General features: G+C 44.3%; 1 protein-coding gene across 1 annotated transcript in view; it reads right to left on the bottom strand.

Annotated features, from left to right (window-relative positions):
• Window positions 1-24,825, bottom strand: part of LOC309392679 (zinc finger MIZ domain-containing protein 1-like) — a gene marked incomplete at its 3' end in the record, with an annotated part of 326,574 nt that overhangs the window by 92,073 nt on the left and 209,676 nt on the right. Inside the window, exon 4 of the mRNA XM_081954107.1 lies at window positions 11,569-11,650. The remainder of the gene's footprint in view (window positions 1-11,568; window positions 11,651-24,825) is intronic.

Raw genomic sequence — 24,825 nt, 5'->3', positions numbered from 1 at the left:
ATGTCAAGAATTTCCAAGACTGATTTAAAGTCCAATTGTAAGCCAATAGGCTCAAAATATTTATCTTGAAGACTCGTGCAAAGACATTATTTTAAAAAGAAGAACACGGCTTGTATTCTCTAATTTCAGAAGGTACACAATCCAATATTTTACAAATAATTGATTTCAGTCTCCACATATTTTTAATTCCCATGACAGAGAGAGACAGAGAGAAACAGAGAGACACAGAGAGAGAAAGTGAGAGGAGAGACAGAGAGAGAGAGAGACTGAGAAAGAGCGAGAGAGAGAAAGAGCAAGAGAGAATGACAATATTGCATAGAGGAGAGAGAAAGGAAGAGAGAGAAAGAGACAGAGAGAAAGAGAGAGGAAGAGAGAGAGAGAGAAAGAAAGAAAGAGAGAGGAAGAGAGAGAATGACAATATTGCATAGAGGAGAGAGAAAAAGAGAAAGAGAGAGAAAGAAAGAGAGAAAGAGAGAGAATGACAATATTGCGTAGAGGAGAGAGAAAGAGAGAGAGGAAGAAAGAGAGAGAGAAATAATATGAATGTAAGCCACTCTTAGGAAAGTTACCAAATGAAATTTCTAATGAATGAATGTGCAGTTTCTCATGTAGTTCCTTCTTTCACTCCCCCAAAATAGCAAAATAGGAACGGACTACATATATTAAAAAGGTGATTTAAAGGACAAATTCAAGAAAGGAAGCAAATGTTTGCCAAGATAGCGATTCCAAGAATTTACACCAGTCAGCAATGAGACTGTTATCAAGATTGTATAATGAAGTCTACCTATACCTCTAGCTGTGCAACTTTGCCCTCAGTCACGGCTGAATAGAAAAGATTTGTCTATCTGTATAGGTTAATATAGAGAGAAGCCTAACAATAACGCAAAAAGGTAATGCAAAATGCCATCATGTTTTAAGGGAAAAGTGCTGATAGCACAGCAAAAGCCAAAGGATCAATCACAACATTCTCGTGACCAAAATTGTAGATTATTATTAGGCCAAGTAAAGTTTGACTACCTGTACTTAAATTTTGCAGATCAGTCTGTCTGCCTCTGCCCATAATGTTCTTACTCTTTTTAAACCCTGTTTTCTCCAAAATAAGACCTCCCCGAATAAGCCCAAATGGGCTTTTGAGCGCATGCACTAAAATAAGCCTTCCCCTGAAAATAAGCCCTCCCAAAAAATATTGCAACATAGCAGCAGCCATGAGGTGACCACGCTCGCTGCCTCCTATACATCAAAAATAATAAGACCTCCCCCAAAATAAGGCCAAGCGCTTATTTTGGGGGGTCAAAACAAAATAAGACCCTGACTTATTTTTGTGAAAACACAGTAGATCAACATTTAAACAATCCAGCCTTTCTTACCCTTTCTTATATTTTAATTCACCCAGAAAATGAATTAAAAACATAAAACAACCAGAAGAAATATATAATCTAGAACTTAAAAGATTAAAAGAAAGAGAAATATCTAAAGGAGTCTGAATAAGATTCAGCCAGCATTGTAGTATAAATTCAAACTGACAGGCTATGGAAAGAAATTTCTTCATGTGTTGTTAGTGCCACACAGATTCAATTGTATTACTGAGTGCAGCTAAGTGTGCTAAAAAAAAGAGGAAGGGAAAGGAAACACTTAAGGTAAAGGCTGTTTTTTAAAAAAAAAACTCTAAAAAAAACCCTAGGCATTTTAGCAAGCTTAAATGTAGAGAAAGATACCGTGATTCAAATAAATACAGAAGCTTGTTTCGGGAATGGTAGAGGAAGGAAGTGCTCCCTTTTCGGAACTCGGTGCCCCATGTACATGAACACACTCCCTTTTCGGCACCGAGTGCTGAAAAGGTTCACAATCACTGGTCCAGGGCAGTGATGGCGAACCTTTTAGGCACAGAGTGCCCAAACCAGAAGGCACACATGCGCCAGAATGCCAGAAACCCAACAACCAGCTGGCCGGTGCACAGGCACACCTCAGAAACCCAATGACCAGCTGGCTGGTGCACGTGCGCATGTCAGAAACCCAACAACCAGCTGGCCAGCATGCATGCATTTGTTGGTAACCCAACAACCAGCTGGCTGAGCTGGGGTGACAACACGCGCGTGCCCACAGAGAGGGCTTTGTGTGCCACCTCTGGCACGGGTGCCATACGTTTGCCATCACAGGTCTAGGGTCTCCTGCTTGAGCAGGGGGTCAGACTAGAAGAACTCTGAGGTCCCTTCCAACTCTGTTATTCTGCCATTGACCATCCTATAGAACACTCAAAGCCTGCTCCCATAAACCAAATGTGGAATCTCCTTTTAGTAGATATCGAGAGAAGAATTTTCATGTCCACACACATGGGAAGAGTGCTCATTAGCAGTCTGGCTTTAGAACACACATATTTTGGTTTGCCAGACACACAACAATGTTCAATTGCGTTGTCTAATTTGATTCGGGGATTTTGTAGAGAAACGGCAAGGCTTGGGGAAGAGGGAGGGGGGGACACACACAAATCTCCTGCCAGGGATCATCTTCTGTTAGCATTAGTGCGTTTCTCAAGATGACAGCCATCACATCAGATTACCGAACGTTGCTCGTGATGACACCTGACAACAATGAACGACTGAAGGACTGAAACAGGCTCAAGACAGGTAAGAGATTTTTGTGTGTACGTATTTCTTCTCTCCTCTTGATAATACATATATTTTGCAGATATGCGGTGCCAAAATGAGAGGGAGATGTACACACATCTTATGCTGATCCCTTTTCCGAGAATCGCCTTAGGTTCTTGTGGAGGAAAAAAAAAACCACAAAAAAATTCCAAACCATTCTGTCTTGCAAGCCCCAAGACTGTTCAAAATTGTATTTTATCTACACACAAAAGAAATGTGTGTAGATATAATGCCACTTTACTGTAGTTCCAAATCTCTAGTCTACTTAGCTGGAATAAACGCGTTTTCTGTTTTCCACTGAGGCATTGGGTTTTGTTCCAGAAAATGTGACACACACACACAAAAAAGCCAAGAGTAGCCGACAGTTCATCATCTGAAGGGGATAGGACTAATGTCAGGCCTGGAAGCCATCTTTTGCATTGGGCCTTAAGGCCTGCCACATTCTCTATTGTGGGAAAATGAGAGGGGGGATTATATGGAGTATGGGAGATATACAGTCTAGATAACGTTTTAGTGAAATTTTAGTGGACTTTAGTGAAAAACATCACAGAGAAACAGTTTTGGCTGAGCCTTAGCAGAAATTATTGAAAATATCTACTCGACTATGCTTTTAACAACTATCATATAACTATGTATTTGGAACGCTGGATATCTTTTTTTATATATTTTTCATTACTGTTAAACCACAAAGGGTCTTAAAATTGGTGATAAGTGGTTAATAAATAAAGAGAGAGGAATTACTACATTTTGAGCCTTGGTGGCGCAGTGGTTAGAGTGCAGTACTGCAGGCTACTTCTGCTGAATGCCGGCTGCCTGCAATTTGGCAGTTCGAATCTCACTAGGCTCCAGGTTGACTCATCCTTCCATCCTTCCAAGGTAGGTAAAATAAGGACCCAGATTGTTGGGGGCAATAGGCTGACTCTGTAAAACCGCTTAGAGAGGACTGTAAAGGCTCTATGAAGCGGTATATAAGTTTAAGTGCTATTGCTATTTGAGAGTTCAGTAGTCTAGATCTCCATTCATGCTGTATATAAAAGAAATATTTAAAGTAAGTGTGATCAATGCATTTTGCCAGAATAAACTATATTCTTCAAGCTGATACATCAAACATCCAACATACTTTGATAAGCAAAACAAGCTATGGTTACCACTTATAAAAGAACCCAGTGACTTTATATATCAGCAAAGATTATTATTATTTAAATAAAGTGATTTAGGGTGTTCCATTCTTCCTTCAAGGAGCTATACATAACTCTTTTTCCCTCATGAAGCCAATCTGTGAAGAAAATTCATGAGCGACCCAATAAACCTCACGACGTGTCACTAATTTGACAAATGCTTGATTAGAAGAAGTCTTCTGAAGAGCTTTTTAAGTGGAAGAAGAGTAAGCTAAGCCGAGGAACGGATGTTTAAAATAAAAATAAAACAAGATGGCTGAACCAGACCTCTTTATCAAGGCCGGTATATTTCTGAACACCAACAGATGGTGATTACACTCATTCTTGCTTATTCTACCTTTATTCTAGATTTAATTAGGAGCACCTGCTTTGCAGGTGATGATCTCTCCATCAAACTGGTTCAATTATCAGCAATGTGGTGTTTCCTGAATGTGCCCCGTAACTGCCTCGGTAACCTGGAAATAATTGCATTTGATGATTCCATCTTTAATCTTAAGACCCCATGGAATTCTACATACCCCCCCCCCCTTTTAAGAAGATGACGTGGGTGGAAAATATTGCAGGGTGAAAAAGTTACTTACCGTATTTTTCGGACTACAAGACGCACCAAGATTTTGAAGAGGTAAGTAAGAAAAAAAAAAAAGGTTTTGCCTTCTCTCAGCCCCCAGCAGCCCTCTGCAGGCTTCAGCAGGGCTGGGGCAAGGCAAAAATACCCCCGTTTTTGCCTTGCCTCAGCCCTGCTGAAGCCTACAGAGGGCTGCTGGGGGCTGAGGGAAGGCAAAAAAAGCCTCCCTTTTTGTGAAAACAGCCTGTTTTTTTGCAAAAATGGGATGTGGGGGTGAGGTTGTATTTGGTGTATAAGACGCACCAACATTTCCACGCTATTTTAGGGGGGAAAAGGTGCGTCTCATACTCCATAAAATACGGTGGTTCCCTTCAGTGCAAGCAGACCTCAAAGTTGTTTTTTCATGAGCCAACTGGACTTTCTGAGCTGAGGAAACCTCTTGGAGGGGATGTGAAATGTCTTCAAGGCAAACCAAAGAAACTCCATTTACAATAGAATAGAATAACAGAGTTGAAAGGGACCTTGGAGTTCTTCTAGACCAACCCCCTGCCTAGGCAGGAAACCCTACACCACTTCAGATAAATGGTTATCCGACATCTTCTTAAAAACCTCCAGCGTTGGAGCATTCACAATTTCTGGAGGCAAATTGTTCCACTAGTTAATTGTTCTAACTGTCAGGAAATTTGTCCTCAGTTCTAAGTTGCTTCTCTCCTTAATTAGTTTCCACCCATTGCTTCTTGTCCTGCCCTCAGGTGCTTTGGAGAATAGTTTGACTCCTTCTTCTTGGTGGCAACCCCTGAGATATTGGAGGGCTGCTAGCATGTCTTCCCTAGTCCTTCTTTTTATTAAACTAGACGTACCCAGTTCCCGCAACTGTTCTTCATATGTTTTAGCTTCCAGTCCCCTAATCATCTTTGTTGCTCTTCTCTGCAATCTTTCTAGAGTCTCCACATCTTTTTTACATCGTGGTGACAAAAACTGAATGCAGTATTCCAAGTGTGGCCTTACCAAGGCATTTGCCTTTTGACATGATAGCAGTAATTTGAGGGGCTGCCACAAAGAAGAGGGAGTCAACTTTCCCCCCCCCCCAAAGCACCCCAAGGCAAGCAAGAAGCAACGAATGGAAACTGGACAAAGAGAGAAGCAACCTGGAATTAAGGAGAAACTCCCTAGCAGTGAGAATAATTAACCAGTGGGACTTCTTCAGAGGTTGTGGGTGCTCCATCACTGGAGGCTTTCAAAAAGAGACTGAACAGCCACTTTTGTGACATGGTATAACAGGGATCCTCAACCTCTGGTTCATGGACCGGCACCAGATTATGGCATGCCAGAGACCACATTGCACAAACAAGTGAAGCCCCATCCACAGGATGCAGGCAGCACACAAAACCACGCCCCCTCCAGTCTGCGGAAAAACCTGTCTCCATGGAACCGGTCCCTGGTGCCCAAAGGTTTGGGGGACCACTGTGGTATAGAGTATATGACAATTCCCTGCAGCCAACTCACCACAACCATCTTGCCACAGACAACTCACCATGGTCAACTCGCCACAGCCAACACACGGCAGGACAGGTGCTGCAGGACAAGAGTTACGCTAATATCTAAGAAATAGTGGAATAGAAAGATGAAAGAAATGATGCAAAAGAAGGGACAGAATGAAATGTGAATGGCAAAAATTAAAATACGGTTTTTAAAAAATTATTTTAAATAATTCAACAGGATTGTTAAATTGTCCTGCAGCGAGTTGCCCCACGGCCGTGGTCAGTTGTCCTGCAACAAATTGGCCGTGGTGAGTTGGCCGCAGCGAGTTGGCTGTGGCAAGTGGTCCCATTCTGGTGGTATAGAGTCTCTTGTTCGAGCAGGGGGATGGACTAGAAGTCCTCCGAGGCCCCATCTAACTCTGTTATTCTGTCCCGTTCCAAGTATTTTCAAGAGTTGGGTTGACATGTGCTTAGAACATCTGGATTGCAAATCCGGATTAAGATTGAGCAGCTTCAAGGTAAAAGCTGCACCAGAGACCCAATTCAATGTTATGCTGGCATGGGATAAACCTGGAGCTTCTGAGCAGACAGATTAACAGGCAGATCAACAGAGTTGGAAGGGACCTTGTAGGTCATCTAGTCCAGCCCCCCGCCTAAGCAGGAGACCCTACACCATTTCTGACAGATAGCAGTTCAGTCTCTTCTTGAAAACTTCCAGTGATGAAGCTCCTCCTCTTACAAGACCGCCAATCTCACAGGATTTTGCGGCAAGGTCATCAACGCGATTCAGCAATCTCAGATCTCAGCCATATTTCGACCGAGTTAAATTGTCATTTTGGTTTACTGCTAATGCACCGAAAGCAAAACATATATGGTGACTGTAACCCAGGCCTGGAAAATTTGCCTGTGGCTGATCTGTCAGAATTACAGGTAGTCCTTGACTTACGTTTAATGACCGTTCAAAGTTACAACGGCGCTGGAAAAAGCGAATTACAACCATTTTTCACACTTAACGACTGTCGCAGCCTCCCCAGGGTCAAATTCCAGATGCTTGTCAACTGAGCATCAGCTTGCACAAGGCTACTGCATAAAAGAAGCACACAGCTCAGCAACTTATTCTATTTGTGGCTCTGACTGCCATCGGTGGCAGCTGACGATACTAACGCAAGTCCTGGCATGTAGGTCTGGAGCCAATTATAACATGTATTCTGGAGCCGGCGTAGTGGAAAAATACCACTTTGGGGATAGTAGTAACTTGTCAAAGCATGTGGGTTACGTCATATTGTTACCAAGAACAACATGGAGGTATCAAAGCAAATAAAAGGACTGATAAAAAGAATATTCCCAACCAATTGCAGGGGTCGCCTTGCGATCAAAATAATGTTCACGAAAAAGGACAACTCTCTCTCTGACTCTCCACCTTGTCTATTAAATAAGTTGAATTAATTTAACTTAATTAACTTATTAATTTTAAATTAATAAGTTAAAATTAAACTTAAATTCAGGTAGTCCCCGACTTACAATCATTCGTTTAACAGCAGTTCCATGTTACAATGACACTGAAAACACTGACTTACGACCAGTGGTCGGATTCAAATAATTTAACAACTGGTTCTCTGCCCTGATGACCTGCTGGGTAGGTGGAGCGCAGTGGTCATGTGACCGGGTGGGCGTGGCCAGCTGAACATCACTCAGGTCGATGGGCGCTTTGCCGTAGCTGTTACAATGTAATAAGGGTTAACCGGAGAGGCAGTTTCTGTAAGCAGGGCAATAAAGATTAGGCTAGAAACAGCACCAGAATGTTTCCTTCCTGCCTTCCTTACAGGATTAAAGTAAAGACTGTAAAGTGGGAAAAAAACAAAAGGAGATTTCTTGCAACAACTAGTCCACTGAACTGCTTGGAAAGTTAACAACCGGTTCTCCCGAATAGGTGTGAACTGGCTGAATCCCACCATTGCTTACGACTCAGTGTTATAGACTGTTGCTCCATCTTTGTGGGCAAGGGATCACAATTCAGGTGTTGGTCAGCAGCTTGTATTTTATGACGACGAAAGCATTTTGCATTCAAGGGATCATGATTGGCAACCTGCCCACCTACCTTGGCTCCATGGCATGCCATTTAGGCTCTTTTTTTTCGCCAAAAGCGCATGCGCAGGAGGCTGAGTGCATGCGCAAAGAAGGCTGAGCGTGCACTCACATTTGCGAACCGGTAGGGAAGGTAAGACAATACCACTCCTGCTCTTCATAATGGTATTAAGCCAAGAAGGGGACTCTCCCCTGTCTTCATCTTATTCTCTTGCAGAGAAATGTCATATTATCTGGGGAGTGGGAGAGCACAGCCAGTTTCGACCATTGGATCAGATTTTACGCTCCCTTCATTTCCAACAATTGCATCTATTCAGATTTCGGTCAATTGGTCTTTTATCCTAGAAATCAACAGTTTTGATCTACGGGTTATTTTCTTTTTCTCTCTTTTTTTCTTTCAACCGAGAGCAAAATAAATGAGTAGAACAGCAGGGGAAAAGACAAACCAGCAGGTAAACATCAGCCAGGCATTAAAGCTTTCTCTCTGGACAATCAGAGGCCACTTCACAGAGCCTGGCAGGAATCAATCGCTTCTATCATCTCCGACCGCAAGCGTTTGCTTCACGAAAGCTCTGAAGCTCATCAACCAATTTGCGCGCATAGCAGAGGAGCCAAAGAGGAGATTCGCATACAGGTTGGAAGTCTTAGCAATCTCCCCTTGAACAGATCAAGGAGCAGAAGGCACAGCAAACAGCCTGGGGAAATATTCTGTGTTCTGAAAAGTAGCTTTTTCCGGTATTAAACAGGGGTGAAATGCTACCGGTTCGGGCCAGTTCACCCAAATCGGTAGTAAAAAATGCTAAAAACAAAGTTTTGAAAAGTTCCGATGATCAGCTGGGCAACAATCATCTCTGCTGCGTTATTGCCGGAACTTTTATTGAAACTATTTTTTAGCATTTTTTTAAACTACTGGTTCAGTAGTCTGCTAAAAAAGTTTTTAAAAAGTTGCCACCGTCCACCCTGTCACATGACCACGCCCACAAAGCCACGCCCACAAAGGCACAGAACTGGTAGGGAAAGAAATTTGAATTTCACCACTGGTATCAAAGGCTACTTTTAACTTGCAACAAGAATGTTTGTTGTTCAACTCTGCAGATAACGTTGCAGACGACCCTCAGGACCACCACTCACACACTGAACAAAGGTAATCAGGCAGAATTTGTGCACCTCCACCGACCGACAATCTCAATCACATCAGGGTACAGCCACTAACTTAGCAGATTCAGTTCCGGGAACGGATCCTAAGTGGAAACCTAAGGATCACCCTGAAACTCACTCAAGGTTTCGACTCAAGTCAATGATCAAGGAGAATTTTGTAGCTCAGGGTTGAACTGAAGGGTCCTTGGTGGTCTCTGACCTTGGTTGGTTTCTTGCAAATCCAAAAGTGCCTTTTTTCAAAAGGCAATTGGACTTTTGTTTTTCCTTCTCATCCGAGGAGCTTCTTCAGCTCCTTGCAAACGTTTCATTACCCAAACAATGCAGTGGTGATAGTTAAGAGCCGTGGTGACGCAGTGGTTAGAATGCAGCATTGCCGGCTTATTCTGCCGACTGCCAGCAGTTTGATCCTGACTGGCTGAAGGTTGAGTCAGGTTCTTCATCCTTGGTGGGTAAAAGGAGGACCCAGATTGTTGGGGGCAATAGGCTGACCCCGTAAACTGCTTAGGGTGGGCTGTAAAAGCACTGTGAAGAGTAATATATGTCTAAGGATTACTGCAGGGGTGAAATTCAGCAGATTCTGACAGGTTCTGGAGAACTGGTAGCGGAAATTCTGAGTAGTTTGGAGAACCAGCAAATACCACCTCTGCCCGTCCCCAGAGTGGGGTGGGAATGGAGATTTTGCAATATCCTTCACCCAGGAGGGGGGAGGGAATAGAGATTTTGCAGTATCTTTCCGCTGCCATGCCCACATGCCTCAAATTCAGGTAAGAGCCTGGAAGATGATGATCATTCATTGGCTTAAAATGCATTTCTTTCCAGAGGGACTGTCCCCACTAGTGTTGACTGACAACTTCCCCTCCCCCTGGAAACAGGCAATTGATGACAAACTGGGCTCTTATGGGCTCTCACCGGTATTCTAAATGTCTCTAGTCTTTGACCAAGCAAAGCAAGTAGTAATCAATAGAATGAAGGGCATGGAGTTCCAAAAAGAACTAAATAGGTTGCCTGTCCACAGTAGGGACAGAATCAAACAGGGTGTGTGAGAATCGGCAAGATATCTAAATGACCTGATCTTCCCAAAACAAAGAATAGCTTTCTGCAGAGCCAGATTTAACATTCTTCCTTCAGCATTCCTCCAGGGCAGGTATAAGAGAACACCTATAGCAGAAAGGGTTTGTATATGTGGTAAAGGAGAAGTTGAAGATATCTCACATGCTCTATTATACTGTAAGCTACAAGGAGTTTATAGGTCTGCGTATGTTCTCCCTTTCTTAGAGAGATTGCCAGGGAGGGCAGACAATTTTTATGTAGGCTTTCTCCTCCAGGACATAAACCCGGCTACCACATATGCAGTGGTAAAGTTCTATGTTGCTGCAATGTCCATAAGAAAATAATTTGGTTACAGAATTATAGTTGTCATCTTGTACCAATTATTTGGACATATCTCTAACAATTTCTGGACCATTGTATCTACTCCCATACTTACCAGCTTTTCACCCATTAAACCAGTGAGTGACCTTAACAGTTTGAGAATATGTATGTTATTATCCACTTTTAATGTCAATACTTTTTAAATATATTTTAATGTCAGTACTTTTTAAATATATTGTAAAAAGTAATTTGTATTGCTGGTCTTTGACCGTAATAAAGACTTATACTATACTGCGATGCCCATCAAGCCATGCTACCAGAACCGGTAGTAAAAAAAAAAATTGAATTTCACCATTGGGTTATTGCTATCTAGTTTGGGTAATGCAACACCTGCAAGAAAACAGTCAAGATCAAAGAGCATCAAGCACCCTTCTTTTGCTCAAGTAAGTGAAACTTAGCCAAAGTTTCTTATTACGTTTATGAGCTATGATGAACTGCAGGCTTTTACTCTCATTTCTTTCCATTCCTCTATTGTTACCTAGAAATCAGGTTCCTTTATCGTGTCCAACAAATCACACGGTCCCATTTTGTTGAAAGATGAGAAACTCCCTCTCTCGCAAGCCACAAATGACAGCTTAACATCATGGAGGGAAAGCCAATGTCCAAGTCCAAAGCTTGCCATAGATCAGTGTTTCTCAACCTTGACAATTTTAAGCTGTATGGACTTCAACTCCCAGAATTCAGAGCTGCCTGGGGAATTCTGGGAGTTGCCGTCTAGGCAGCTTAAAAATGCCAAGGTGGAGAAACACTGCCATAGACTATGGAAGCATTTGCTGCTCCTCTTCATTTCTGAAGTGAGAACATGTGCCTGATGCAAGACCCCAATGGGACCTTCTTATGACCCCCAATGTTCTGCTTCCATCACTTCCCACCACCAATTCCTCATCAGGGAAGTGGCTTTACCCTGCTGGAGAATGAAGCTAGCAAAAACAAACAGGCAATAAACCAATACTTTGATCCTTGAGGAAGTAGGCCAGATGCCTACAACATGAACAGCCCTTCTAATCCAAAGATCAGCACCTTACCTGAGTGTCCCATAAGCATCTCCTCTCCAGGGAGCTGTACCACCTACACCTTCTGAGACTTCACATAAAAGGGTCTATTTTCCTGCAATTAAGAAGAGAAACAAAGAGTTGGCATCTTCCAAATTACTCTGCAGAGCAGGGTGGACAATATCAAGTTCCAAAGTCCTGATGACAAGCATCTGTGGGAGGGGGAGCAGGAGGGGGTGTCCCTAAAAGTTAAGATGGCCACCACAACTGAGTGACCAATAATGTTTCCTCTCTTTTTACTTGTATGTATGTATGTGTGTATAAAAGGTAAAGGTTCCCCCTCACATGCGTGATAGTCATTCCCAGCTCTAGGGGTCGGTGCACATCTCCGTTTCAAAGCCGAAGAGCCAGCGCTGCCCGAAGATGTCTCCGTGGTCATGTGGCTGGCATGACTCAATGCCAAAAGTGCACCGAACGCTGTTACCTTCCCATCAAAAGTGGTTTTTATTTTTCTACTTGCATTTTTATGTGCTTTCAAACTGCTAGGTTGGCAGAAGCTGGGACAAGTAATGGGAGCGCATCCCGTTATATGGCACTATGGATTCAAACCGCTGAACTGCCAACTTTCTGATCAACAAGCTCAGCGTCTTAGCCACTGAGCCACTCTGTGTGTGTGTGTGTGTGTACACAAAAATGGGGCACTTTTGATTGCGTGGTCAACATCTTACCATTTTTACACTCCCTCCCCTCAAAAAAATATAGTCCTGCTTGATTGGCCTGGATAAATTTCCAAGGACACCTTTCTATAAGAGCTATAGTGGTTTAGTACCGTCTGCAGTAGTATAATGGTCTCTAGCTTTATTTTAGAGTCCAACGAAATCTTGGAAAAAAGATCTTTTTTTCCCCTTGTCCCCAATATGTCTCTTGCAAGATCCTACCATGGACCCATAATAATTGCAAAAGGAGCATACAAATTTAAATTATAATCTTGACTTAGAAGAGGCTTCAAAAATGTGTGTGTTGTCCAGTGTGGATTCCTAACCAATTTACTACCCAGTTCGCTGAGAGAGGGCGTTTTGAACATGCATGCAATGTTTTTTGCTGCACATGCACAGTTTACTGAAAACTATTTTGCACATGCGCAGAAACATGCCAGCAATGGGAGAAGAGACCCTGGATCCAGTTCGGGGGCGTGGCAGGCCTGAGTTGCTGTCAGTTCCAGCGACCCGGGCCGCCAAACCATTATCGGTTCGGCCGAACCAGTCTGAACCAGTAGGAACCCAACACTGGTTTTGTCTTAATATTTGCAATCAGAAATTACATAGACTGAAAAAGTTATAATAGGTATCAGTCGGTTTCCAGGATCAAGCGAGAATGTTTTTCTTGAAAAAAAAAAACCTTTTAAACTCTCTTGTCCTTTTTGAGGCATCTGTCCTATTACAAACATGTTCAGATATGAAGATCTGTTGGAGAGTCTCTGGTTGAAAACTTTCCTTATCAGCCTCTGAGAGAGAAGTAACATTCTTGGTAATAGTTTATATATCTTATACTAGCTGATAACCTGACATTGGCCGGGTATTTATTTATAGGGGGAAACTGTCTGGACCGAACATAATTTCTAATGTTGGATTTTCCTCCTAACCAGAGGGGGCCCCCTTGTGGAGTACTGTGAAGCTGTTACCATGACAACTCCACTGCACTGTACAGTAGAAGAGTTTTTACAGCAGTACAGTAGAAGTCATAAATAAATAAAGGGAGACTAGTATAGATCTATTTCAAGCTATTTAGCTCTCATTAGTTAGCCATACCCTTACTGGAAATCGAACCTGGGCTGTATTACATATCAGGCAGTATTATCAGCACAAATGCAACACATGCGCGCACACACACACGTGTGTGTGTGTGTATGTGTATATATATGTATGTACGTATGTACGTATGTACGTATGTACGTACGTGTGCATCTGTGTCTGTCTGTCTGTCTATCTATCTATCTATCTATCTATCTATCTATCTATCTATCTATCTATCTATCTATCTATCTATCTATCATCTATCTATCTGATCTGATCTTCAGAAAATGTATTTTCTGAATTGTAAGCCTCCCAGAATCATTGGCTGAGGTGGACAACTATAGAAACCCACAAACCAAACAACCAACCAAAACCCATTGCCCTTAGAATTTCAGCTTATTCCCATATCATCTACAGAAACAGAAGCATAGAAATAGAGGTTTTGTGATATTTTACAACTGTTGTTATTGTCTTTAAGTTTGGGGAATGATATAATCACAAGAGTTTTGCTGTCTTCAGGACATGCTATGGACCCAAGCATTCATTCTGAATGAATCTACCTAAGATATGTGCTTTTCTTCCGTAACAAATGTGGTAGACGAAATACTTGCAAAGTGCTTTCTGTTGAGGCTAAGATAAAGTGTATAGATTTCCTAAAATCATTTTGAAGTTCCAGTCTAAAATTATTTGGAGAAATCTAATCAACAAAGGCCGTTTCCAGCCAATAAATGATTTATCTGCTTTTTGAGCAACGCTGAAAGCAGATCTCTTTTTATAGGTACAAAGGGGAAGAATACCACAAAAATGTTAATTCATTTCCAATTGTCCATGAAGTTATGCTGGAATCTTTAAATGGGTTTTCAGAGCAGGCAATGAAGAATGGCTCTCTAAAGAGGGATGGCCTATCATCAAGATTTTTGTGAACATCGGAGGAATCAGAGTTGAAAGATCGTGGGAAGGGCTGCAGGAAGGCCGCAGGGAGGCCGATGCAGCCCTCCCGGGCCCAACAACAACACCTGGGTTGCCAAATGGACAGAGGATTCTTTTCATCTAGGACAGGCCATAGACTCGGAGGCCTGGAACATCAGAGGCCCACGCAGAAGGCCAGACCCGGTGTTTTGCTGTGCTCGCTATTACCCCCCCCCCACTCACGTATTTACCATCTACTTCTACGGGCTATTCGCCCTACCATCTACTATGATTTACCACCCATTGCAAACCACCTCTTAGCTGCAATTCTTATCCACCAGCTGGCTACTTTATCATACTTTCATCAGCCAGCATTTTCATTCGGATACGGACTATTTCCATCAGCCTATCCCCCGCCTGGACTATCTTCTTGCCAGGGCCATCCCCTTAGTGGGAATTGTGGCCACTGATACATCTACAGCTCCCTCTTGACGAACTTGGCCCTGTCTAATTATGTTATATACGAGGCTAGACCTTCTACAGCTACGAGATTCCCCCCTCTCGCAGCTATGGCCTCCTGCCCTTTCAAGGGCCCACCTTGAGGACGGGTTCATTAACCCAGAGAGGTGGAGGAAGCGCACGTTAAGGGGTTTTTTAATTAAATGTTTTTTAAAAGTTGTAAGGGGTTATAAGGATGGGGGGGGGGAGGGGTTGTAGGGATGGGGGGGGGGGAACCGGTTAGGAGGGATGGAAGAGCCAGGCACTTAGGTGTGGTCGAAAGAGGAGGGAGCGGAGTGGGGGAGGAGAGGGAAGATAGCATTCCTATGCAGGGCACCTTAATACCAACGGTCGTGGGGAGGGGCAGGTGCGAGGACAGTTTAAGAGCACGTAGTCGGTTGGGAGACCGGGGTTTTTGGTCATTCCCGGTCGTTTGTACCAACCCCTGCATACTAGGTGGTCAGGATCTACAGACCCAAGGCCTGAGACTGCTGTTATGCAATGCGAGGTCCGTTGTCAATAAGGCCCCCCTCATCCACGATCTAATTTTGGAGGGGGACCCGGACCTCGCCGGAATAACCGAGAGCTGGTTGGGCCACGAGGGAGGTCTACCCCTTGTGGAAATGTGCCCTCCAGGTTATCGAGCATTTCACCAGCCTCGGGCCCAGGGAAGGGGCGGTGGGGTAGCAGTGATTATCCGGGAAGACTTAGAGCCGAGAGAGTTCACTGTGCCGCAGACATCCGGGTGTGAGTCCCTCGTCGTGAGATGGGGCCCAGGGAGGCAGTTGGGCCTGCTGATAGTATACCTGGCTCCTCGCTATACTTCAGCGGCCCTGCCCGAACTCCTTGAGCTGATCTCATCGGTGGCGGTTGAGACCCCCAAACTTTTAGTGATGGGGGATTTTAATCTGCCGTCGATGGGAGAAGCGTCTGAGGGGGTTCGGGAGTTCATGGCTTCCATGACAGCCATGGACCTGACCCAGTTAATTCAGGGCCCTACTCACGAGGGAGGCCACACCCTGGACCTTGTTTTTGTCTCTGGCCAGTGGACGAGTGATCTGGGAATAGGGGATCTAGACACTATTCCCCTGTCATGGTCGGATCACTCACTTCTCCGGCTGGACTTCCCTGGTGCTACCCCCCGCCGCGAGGAGGCGGAACTGGAAGGTATTAGATGGTTCCGCCCCAAGCGCCTGATGGAACCGGATAGGTTCCAGACGGAACTTGGGCCACCTCCTGTGGACCTGACCCGCCCCCGAGTAGAGGACCGGGTAGCCGCATGGAATAGTGCGGCTACCGGGGCCCTAGACCGGGTGGCGCCTTTGCGGCCTCTCCTGTGGCGAAGAACCACCCTGGCACCTTGGTTCACCGAGGAGCTAAGGGTGATGAAACGCCACAAGAGACGCCTAGAGAGTCGTTGGAGATCCTCCCGCTCCGAATTTGACCGAGCACAGGCACGAGCCTATTTGAAGACGTACCTTGTGGCATTAAGAGCGGCCAAACGTCAACATTGCGCCGCTCTTATTGCGTCTGCAGATAACCGCCCTGCCGCCCTGTTTCGGGTGACCCGTTCCCTCTTGTTTGAGAGACCACGGGAAGCCCCTCTACAGGGCAGAGCAGAGGAGTTTGGGAATTATCTACAGGACAAAGTCGCTCAAATCCGGATGGGATGGACCCCTTTCAGTGGTTCAGTAGAGACGCCCATTGCGAGTCTTGAGGGACCGCTTTGGGAGGAGTTTGACTCGGTTGCCATCGAGGATTTGGACAGGTTGCGTGGACGTCTGCGACCCACCACATGTTTATTGGACCCGTGTCCCTCCTGGCTTGTACTGGCATCCTGGGAGGTTACGCGCGACTGGCTCCTGGGCCTGGTGAACGCCTCGTTGGGTGAGGGGTCTCTACCGGCCGCCTTGAAAGAGGCGGTGGTGAGGCCCCTGCTCAAGAAGCCTTCCCTGGACCCAACGGACCTAGTCAATTATCGTCCAGTCTCCAACCTTCCTTTTTTAGCGAAGGTTGTAGAGAGTGTGGTAGCACAGCAGTTCCCACGTCACCTGGAGGAAAATGATTATCTAGACCCGCGCCAGTCCGGCTTCCGACCCGGGCACAGCACGGAGACGGCCTTGGTCGCATTGGTCGATGATCTCTGGAGGGCCAGAGATAGGGGTTGTTCCTCTATCCTGGTCCTATTAGATCTCTCGGCGGCGTTCGATACCATCGACCATGGTATCCTGTTGCACCGGCTAGAGGGGCTGGGAGTCAGAGGCACCGTTTTACGGTGGTTTGGCTCCTACCTCTCTGGTCGGACGCAACGTGTGTTGACAGGGGAGCAGAGTTCGACCCGGAGGCCACTCACATGTGGAGTGCCACAGGGATCGGTGCTCTCGCCTCTCCTGTTCAACACATATATGAAACCGCTGGGCGAGATCATCCGTGGTTTTGGAGTGGGATATCATCTGTATGCTGATGATACTCAGCTATACATTTCCACTCCGAACCACCCCAATGAGGCCGTCGAAATGATGTCCCGGTGTCTGGAGGCCGTACGGGTCTGGATGGATGGCAACTGACTAAAACTCAACCCTTCCAAGACGGAGTGGCTGTGGCTTCCGGCCTCCCGGTTCAACCAGGTGCTTCCATCTCTGGCCATCGGGGGCGTCCAACTAGCCCCCATGGAACAGGTGCGCAATTTGGGCGTCCTCCTGGATACCCGGCTGTCCATGGATAACCATGTAACAGCCGTGGCAAGGGGGGCGTTCCATCAGGTCCGCCTGATGCGCCAATTGCGCCCCTTATTGGACCGGGATGCCCTACGCACAGTCACTCATGCGCTAGTGACGTCTCGCCTGGATTACTGCAATGCTCTCTACATGGGGCTTCCCTTGAGATGCACTCGGAGACTACAGTTGGTCCAGAACGCGGCCGCGCGGGTGATTATGGGGAGGACTAGATACTCCCCTGTAACACCTCTCCTGCGCGAGCTGCACTGGCTGCCTGTGGTCTACCGAGTGCGTTTCAAGGTTTTGATTATGATCTTTAAAGCGCTCCATGGCACAGGGCCTAGTTATATGCAGGATCGCATCCTGCCCCACACATCCCTACGACCAATTCGCTCACACAGAGAGGGACTTCTCCGGGTGCCGTCCGCCAAACAGTGCCGGGGGGCGACACCCAGGAGCAGAGCCTTCTCTGTGATGGGCCCAGCCCTATGGAATGACCTCCCCCGTGACATCAGGATTACTTCCGATCTCCGCTCCTTCCGTGTACAGCTGAAGACCCACCTCTTTCAATTATCCGGCCTGGCTCAATCGCAATCGTAATTTTCCCATTCCTCCAAACTGTTTTTTTTAAATTGTTCTTAAATATTGATTTTATTGGGTTTTTACAATTGGGGTATTTTAAAGCAGATTTTTAACTGTCTATAGATGTAATTTGTTTCCTCCTCCGTGTATGTATGTGTGTTGTGTATGTATGTATGTTGGGTGTTGTCATATATTTTTTATGTTATATGCTCCATTGTACGCCGCCCCGAGTCCTACTTGGAAAGGGAGCGGCTAATAAATCCAAATTTATTATTATTATTACATCAATGATGGCTTCTCAGATTAGACTAGTTATCAAAAAATACAGTCATCTTCTACCCTGCTATTGGAGAATCCTTTAATGAAAATATTGGGGCTAGAAGATAAAATTGTTACATGGCATGCTATGCCCTCAAAGTATATAATTGCCCTAATCTTCTTCTAGCCATGGCAAATCTAGACAGCATACTACAAAGCAGAGACATCATCCTGCAAACAAAAATGTGTATAGTCAAAGCTATGGTTTTCCCATTTGCAATGGATGGCTGCGAAAGTTGGACAATAAGAAAAGCTGAGCGCCAAAGAACTGAGGCCTTTGCACTCTGGTGCTGGAGAAGACTCCTGCAAGTCCCTTGGACTGCAAGGTGACCAAACTGGTCATTTCTAGAGGAGATCAACCCTGACTGCTCTTTAGAAGGCCAGATCCTGAGGATGAAACTCAAATACTTTGGCCACCTAATGAGAAGGAAGGACTTTCTGGAGAAGAGCCTACAGTAATGCTGGGAAAGATGGAGGGCAAAAGAAGAAGGGGACGACAGAGAATGAGGTGGCTGGATGGAGTCACCAAAGCAGTAGGTGTAAGCTTAAATGGATTCCGGAGGATGGTAGAAGACAGGAATGCCTGGAGGAGCATTGTCCATGGGGTTGCGATGGGTTGGACATGACTTTGTGACTAACAACAACAATCGTCTTCAGGAGGGCTTGTCTGGTGCATGAACCCAAGACTTATCCCATTAAAAGCAAGAACAGTCTACTGTTGCTCAGAATGTTTTGAATTGACCCTCTTTCTATGGTCCTTCTGCTTTCTCGGTGGTCCTTTCCCTCAAGCACCCACCATATGATACATGGCAGAAAAATACTGCAAGGCTCACCCACCATTACATATTGATTACATTTGTTTACTGCTTGTCACAAGGCAACACTGGGGCTTTACAAAGTTAAAAGCAATAAAATAATACAGATAACCTGATAGATAGAAGACAGACAGACAGACAGACTCTATCTTAGAACAGAACAGAATAGCAGAGTTGGAAGGCACCTTGTAGGTCATCTAGTCCAACCCCCCCTCAAGTAGGAGACCCTACATCATTTTTGACAAATGGTTGTCCAGTCTGGTTGAAAGCTTCCAGTGATGAAGCTCCTACAACTTCTGAAGGCAAGCTGTTCCATTGGTTGATTGCTCTCACTGTCAGAAAAAGTTATCTTTATTTCCAGGTTGAATCTCTCCTTGCTCAGTTTCCATCCATTATTCCTTGTCTGGCCTTCAGGTGCTTTGGAAAATAGATTGACGCGCCTCCTCTCTGTGGCAGGCCTTCAAATATTGGAAGACTGCTATCATGTCTCCCCTGGTCCTTCTCTTCACTAGACTAGCCATGCCCAGTTCCTGTAACCATTCTTCATATGTTTGAGTCTCCAGTTCCCTAATCATCCTGGTTGCTCTGCTCTGCTCTGCACTCTTTCTAGAGTCTCAACATCTTTTTTACAGTGTGGTGACCAAAACTGAATGCAGCATTCTAGGTGTGGTCATACTAAGGCTTTATAGAGTGGTATTAGTACCTCACTTGATCTTGATTGAATCCCTCTGTTAGTGCAATTTAGGATCGCGTTGGCTTTTATGGCAGCTGTCGCACACTACTGGTTCATATTTAATTGGTTGTCCACTAAGACTCCAAGATCCCTCTCACAGTCACTGCTATTAAGTCTGGTTTCACCCAGTCTATATGTGTACTTTTGGTTTTTCTTGCCCAAGTGTAAGACTTTACTTTTCTCTACACTGAATTTCATTTTGTTAGATAGGGCCCAGGGTTCATTCTATCTGTTGGGCTTGTGATCTTTATTGATTTTATTGTCATTTCTTCACTTCACATCGTTGTGAGCCACTCCAGAGCTTTTGGAAGTTAGGCAGCATACAAGTTTAATAGATCATCATCATCATGGCAGACTAAAATTTTAAAGTATTTATTAGATCACCCCCCAGCCTGGAGACTCCAGATGTATGAACTTCAATGTCAGGTATTCTCAGCATAGATCATACTAGCTTGGAAATTTGAGGAAATGAAGTCTACATATCTAGAGTATGACCAAACTGGAAAGGTACTAATCCGAACTAAACTAATCAAGGAGAGAAGCAATTTAGAACGAAGGAGGAATTTCCTGACAGAACAATTAATCAGTGGAACAACTTGCCTCCAGAAGTTGTGAATGCCCCAACGCTGGAAGTCTTTAAGAAGATGTTGGATAACCGTTTGTCTGAAACGGTATAGGGTTTCCTGCCTAGGCAGGGGGTTGGACTAGAAGACCTCCAAGGTCCCTTCCAACTCTGCTACTGTATTGTATTGTATTGAAGAACAGGAAATCACAGGATCTGATTATTTACTCAGTAATGACAGAGACAGAGCCAAATATTTACACAGGTAGGACTGATCTCTTTGAGGTGTGGAAAATCAAAGAGCCCATTGTTAAAATAGCCATTGTTAAAATAATTGTTCATCATCTAATCAATGATATTTCATGAACGAAAGTGCAAAAGACGTCAACAGTGATAATTGAATGTCAAACGGAACAGACATTACTGGAAATAGCTGAGCGATGCATTCATTTTTTTAGTTTCTTTAAAAAAACATTATCAGTGATTTTCAAAATTGGTTGAGCCTCATTATTTTCCTTGTTTCCATTTAAACAAAAAAAATGTTCCTTTTTTTCCTGCCATTAATACTGTCTTCTCCTGCTAAGGTGGATGTGATTCCTACAGCTTAGAACTTCACACCATTGTGCAACATTGTCCTCTTTTAAGTTGAAACAGACAAACAAACAAAAAGAAAGAAAGAACTCTCATTTTGTCCCATCAAGTACTGTGTCGTAATTTTACACACTGTAATTCTGACATTTGTCAATATTCGTACTATTCTCCTACCACCATGTTGGCGAACCTATGGCACGCGTGCCACAGATGGCACGCAGCACCCTCTCTGCGGGCATGCGAGCTGTTGCCCCAGTTGACCTCCGAAGCGCATGCGCGCACGCCTCCCAACTGGTTGTTGGGTCTCTGCTACACACACATGGGGCGTGTGCAGGGGCCCGTATGTGGGTGGGGTTGCATGCGTGGGGCGCATGTGCATTCGTGGGGGGTTGGGCACATGCAGGGGCACATGTGTGCATGTGCAGGGGACAGGGTGAATGCATGGAGGCCATGCATTGCATTTTGGGGATTCGGGCGCACAAGCTCGCATTCGCACCTGCACACACGCGCTTTGGGCACTCGGTCTGGAAAAGATTAGCCATCGCTGTCCTACCAGATACATAGCCACGGACTGCTAATCGTAAATTCATTGTATTAGAGCCCTGAGTTCTATGCAGTTCTCTAGTCTTCTATCTTGCTTATCATGAGTGCTAAATCATTACATCATTCACACGGTCGAAATTGGTTTGAAGCTGCAGGGACAGTTAATTTCCCAAATTCCTTTTTTCTGCATCCCCCCTCCCCCCACCTCTGATTCTTCATCTTTTCTATCTCCACAATTAAAACAAGTATATTTCCCTACAAAAAAACAGCTCTTGGCTGATTCTCAGTGACAGTCTGTGAGCTGCCTATGAAAAGGAGAAGTAATAACACTTAGAGATAGGGACCAATCACTGTGTTCAATGTACGTAGCCCTGTGGAAAAAACCCGCACAGTTTAGAGGTGTGTTAGTGACTAGTATGGCAATGTTTTGTGCAAACACAATAGCGGATAGTGTGTTAACAATGAGACCATGTCCTGTCAATGTACATTCTGTGCATTATTGCATTGAAATGTAGTAGCTGACGAACAGCCTTAATGTTCTAAATGTTTAAATTTTTCTTCTTTGTACTCTATTAATTTACAACTAGTAATTTCAAAGATATGAAAAGTTTTTAGTTTAAAAAAAAACAGCTGCGTGGAAGAACTGTCTCTAGTCTTCGCTTGGTCAGAAAAGCCTCATCTCAGCATTCTGCAAAAATGCACATTGTTCATATTTCAATATGGATGTAGCCTTCAGTTGCCCTTCCCAGGTGCCAGAACAACCTGAGGACATCAAGGGCAGCAGGAGCTCCCCAGACCAGCAGAGGGCGCACTAAAATAGCCAGCGACTTGTTTAGTCTGTCTATTCTTGTTTATTATGGAGAAGGGAAGTTTCTATCATAGGCAAAATATTTCTCTTGTGCTTACTTTGGGTAAAGGATTCAGACTGTCCATGCAAATAGGAGGAAGAAAGTTTATGTGGCATCCTTGCAAAAGTTTAGCATATGGATTAATATATATATATATATAATCTTATCTATAAGATTCTGTGCCACAGATTTTATTTTATTTTCCCCTCTGTAAGTGGGCAGTTAGTTCATTTTTCAAATTAGAGTAATACAAAGAAGGCAACATTCTGGCAGCTGAGTGGGATCAGCAGAGCAAGGAGAAGCAAAGAAAGTGGGCTAAGCAGTGACTCACGTCATAAATAAAATTGCTGTATTTAAAAATGTAAATGAACCACAAATGCTCTTAACAATGGGAACTGGTCTCATTCTAGACAACAATGAATCTGCATACAGACGGGAGGGTGAGCGACCAGCCTTGTGGTGCAACCAGAACAATCTTGAACTAAATACACTCAAAAACGTAGAAATGGTGGTAGACTTTAGGAGAAACCCTCCCATATTACGACTTCTTACAATACTAGACAACACAGTATCAACAGTAGAGACCAGTGGTGGGTTGCAGGCGGTACACCCCGGTACAGGCATATCGGAGCCTGCCCGGAGCACTGAATACCGTTCCGGTACGGTGCTCTGGAGGGCTCACCTGAGCTCCTTACCAAACTTTTAAGTCTTTGGCGCTTCAGGACATGTGCATAGTGCGTACAGTGCCTGTGCGACACTGCGCTGAGCATGTGGAGCATCGCAGAGGCTTGTGGAGGTGCTAAGACGCATGTGCGTACTGCACGCATCCATGTGAATGCCACCGGACCCGTTCCAACCGTACCGGTTGGAAGAGGATCCGGAACCCACCACTGGTAGAGACCTTCAAGTTCCTAGGTTCTATCATATCCCAAGACTTAAAATGGGCACCTAACATAAAAAACATCATCAAAAAAGCACAACAAAGAATGTTCTTTCTGCACCAACTCAGGAAGCTCAAGCTGCCCAAAGATCTGCTGATTCAGTTCTACAGATGAATTATTGAGTCTGTCATCTGCACCTCTATAACTCTGTGGTTTGGCTCTGCAACCCAACAAGACAGACACAGACTTCAACAGATAGTTAGAACTGCAGAAAAAACAATTGCTACCAACCTGCCTTCCATCATGGAAATGCACGAGTCAGTAAGAGGGCTGTGAAAATATCTACAGAGCCCTCGCATCCTGGACATACATTGTTTCAACTCCTACCCTCAAAATGACGCTATAGAGCACTGCACACCAGAACAACACAAGGACAGTTTTTCCCGAATGCCATCACTCTGCTAAGCAACTAATTCCCACAACACTGTCAAATTATCTACTAAGACTGTACTATTCTTCTTCTCATCTTTCCTAGTACTTATCTTTTTCCACTTATGACTATAACCATGTTGCTTGTATCTTTGAAATTTATATTGTTTTATTTCTTTCCTAGTATAATTTGATTGCTTATTAGTAACTGGTGACTATCACTAAGTGTTGTATCTTACGATTCTTGATGAATGTATTTTATTCTCCTTATGAACACTGAGAGCATATGCACCAAAGACAAATTCTTGACCAATCACACTTGACCAATAAAGAATTCTATTCTATTCTATTCTATTTACTCTACTCTACTCTACTCTATTCTCTACCAACAGAGGTCTGTGGAGATTCTCAATCATCCAGGTCATGTTGTCCCAAAGTTGCTTTTTCCACAAGGCAGCTAGAAACTAACTTTCTTAGGTTTTTTTTTCTCTTTGAAAAAGTTTCACTTCTCATCCAAGAAGTGAACGGAAGAAGCTTCCTGGGTTAGAAGTGAAACATTTTCAAAGAAAAGAAAAGTCCAGTTGCCTTTTGGAACAAGTATGTTTGGGCTTATCAATGGATGTAAAATGTTCAAGTATGGCTTTAAAAGTTTGCTAGGTTTGAGTGATGTTGACAGTTTGAAGGGGATGACAGAGAATGAGGTGGCTGGATGGAGTCACTGAAGCAGTCGGCGTGAGCTTGAATGGACTCCAGAGGATGGTAGAGGACAAGAAGGCCTGGAGGAACGTTGGCCATGGGGTCGCGATGGGTCCGACTAACAACAACAAAGTAACAGGGTGTCTATTTTTTATTTTGTTTTCTTTCTCACACCCAACTGGGTTTAAAAGAGATGTTGCTACTTCAGGAAGGAATCTGTTGCATCACGAACCATTTTGCACAATTGCTACTAACAGTAGGCTCCCAAGTGGAAAATTTAGGGATGTACTGCCAAAGCAGTTGTACGAAATTTCGCCAGACTTGTAAAGATGGGTGTTGATTTATTTACTCAAGACAGGAAAGATGAGGTCACTA

The sequence above is a fragment of the Natrix helvetica genome (assembly GCF_964273705.1).
Source record: "Natrix helvetica genome assembly, chromosome: 5".
Classification (NCBI taxonomy): domain Eukaryota; kingdom Metazoa; phylum Chordata; class Lepidosauria; order Squamata; family Natricidae; genus Natrix; species Natrix helvetica.
Note: the sequence above shows the minus strand (reverse complement) of the source record. Positions and strands in the feature narration are given on the sequence as shown.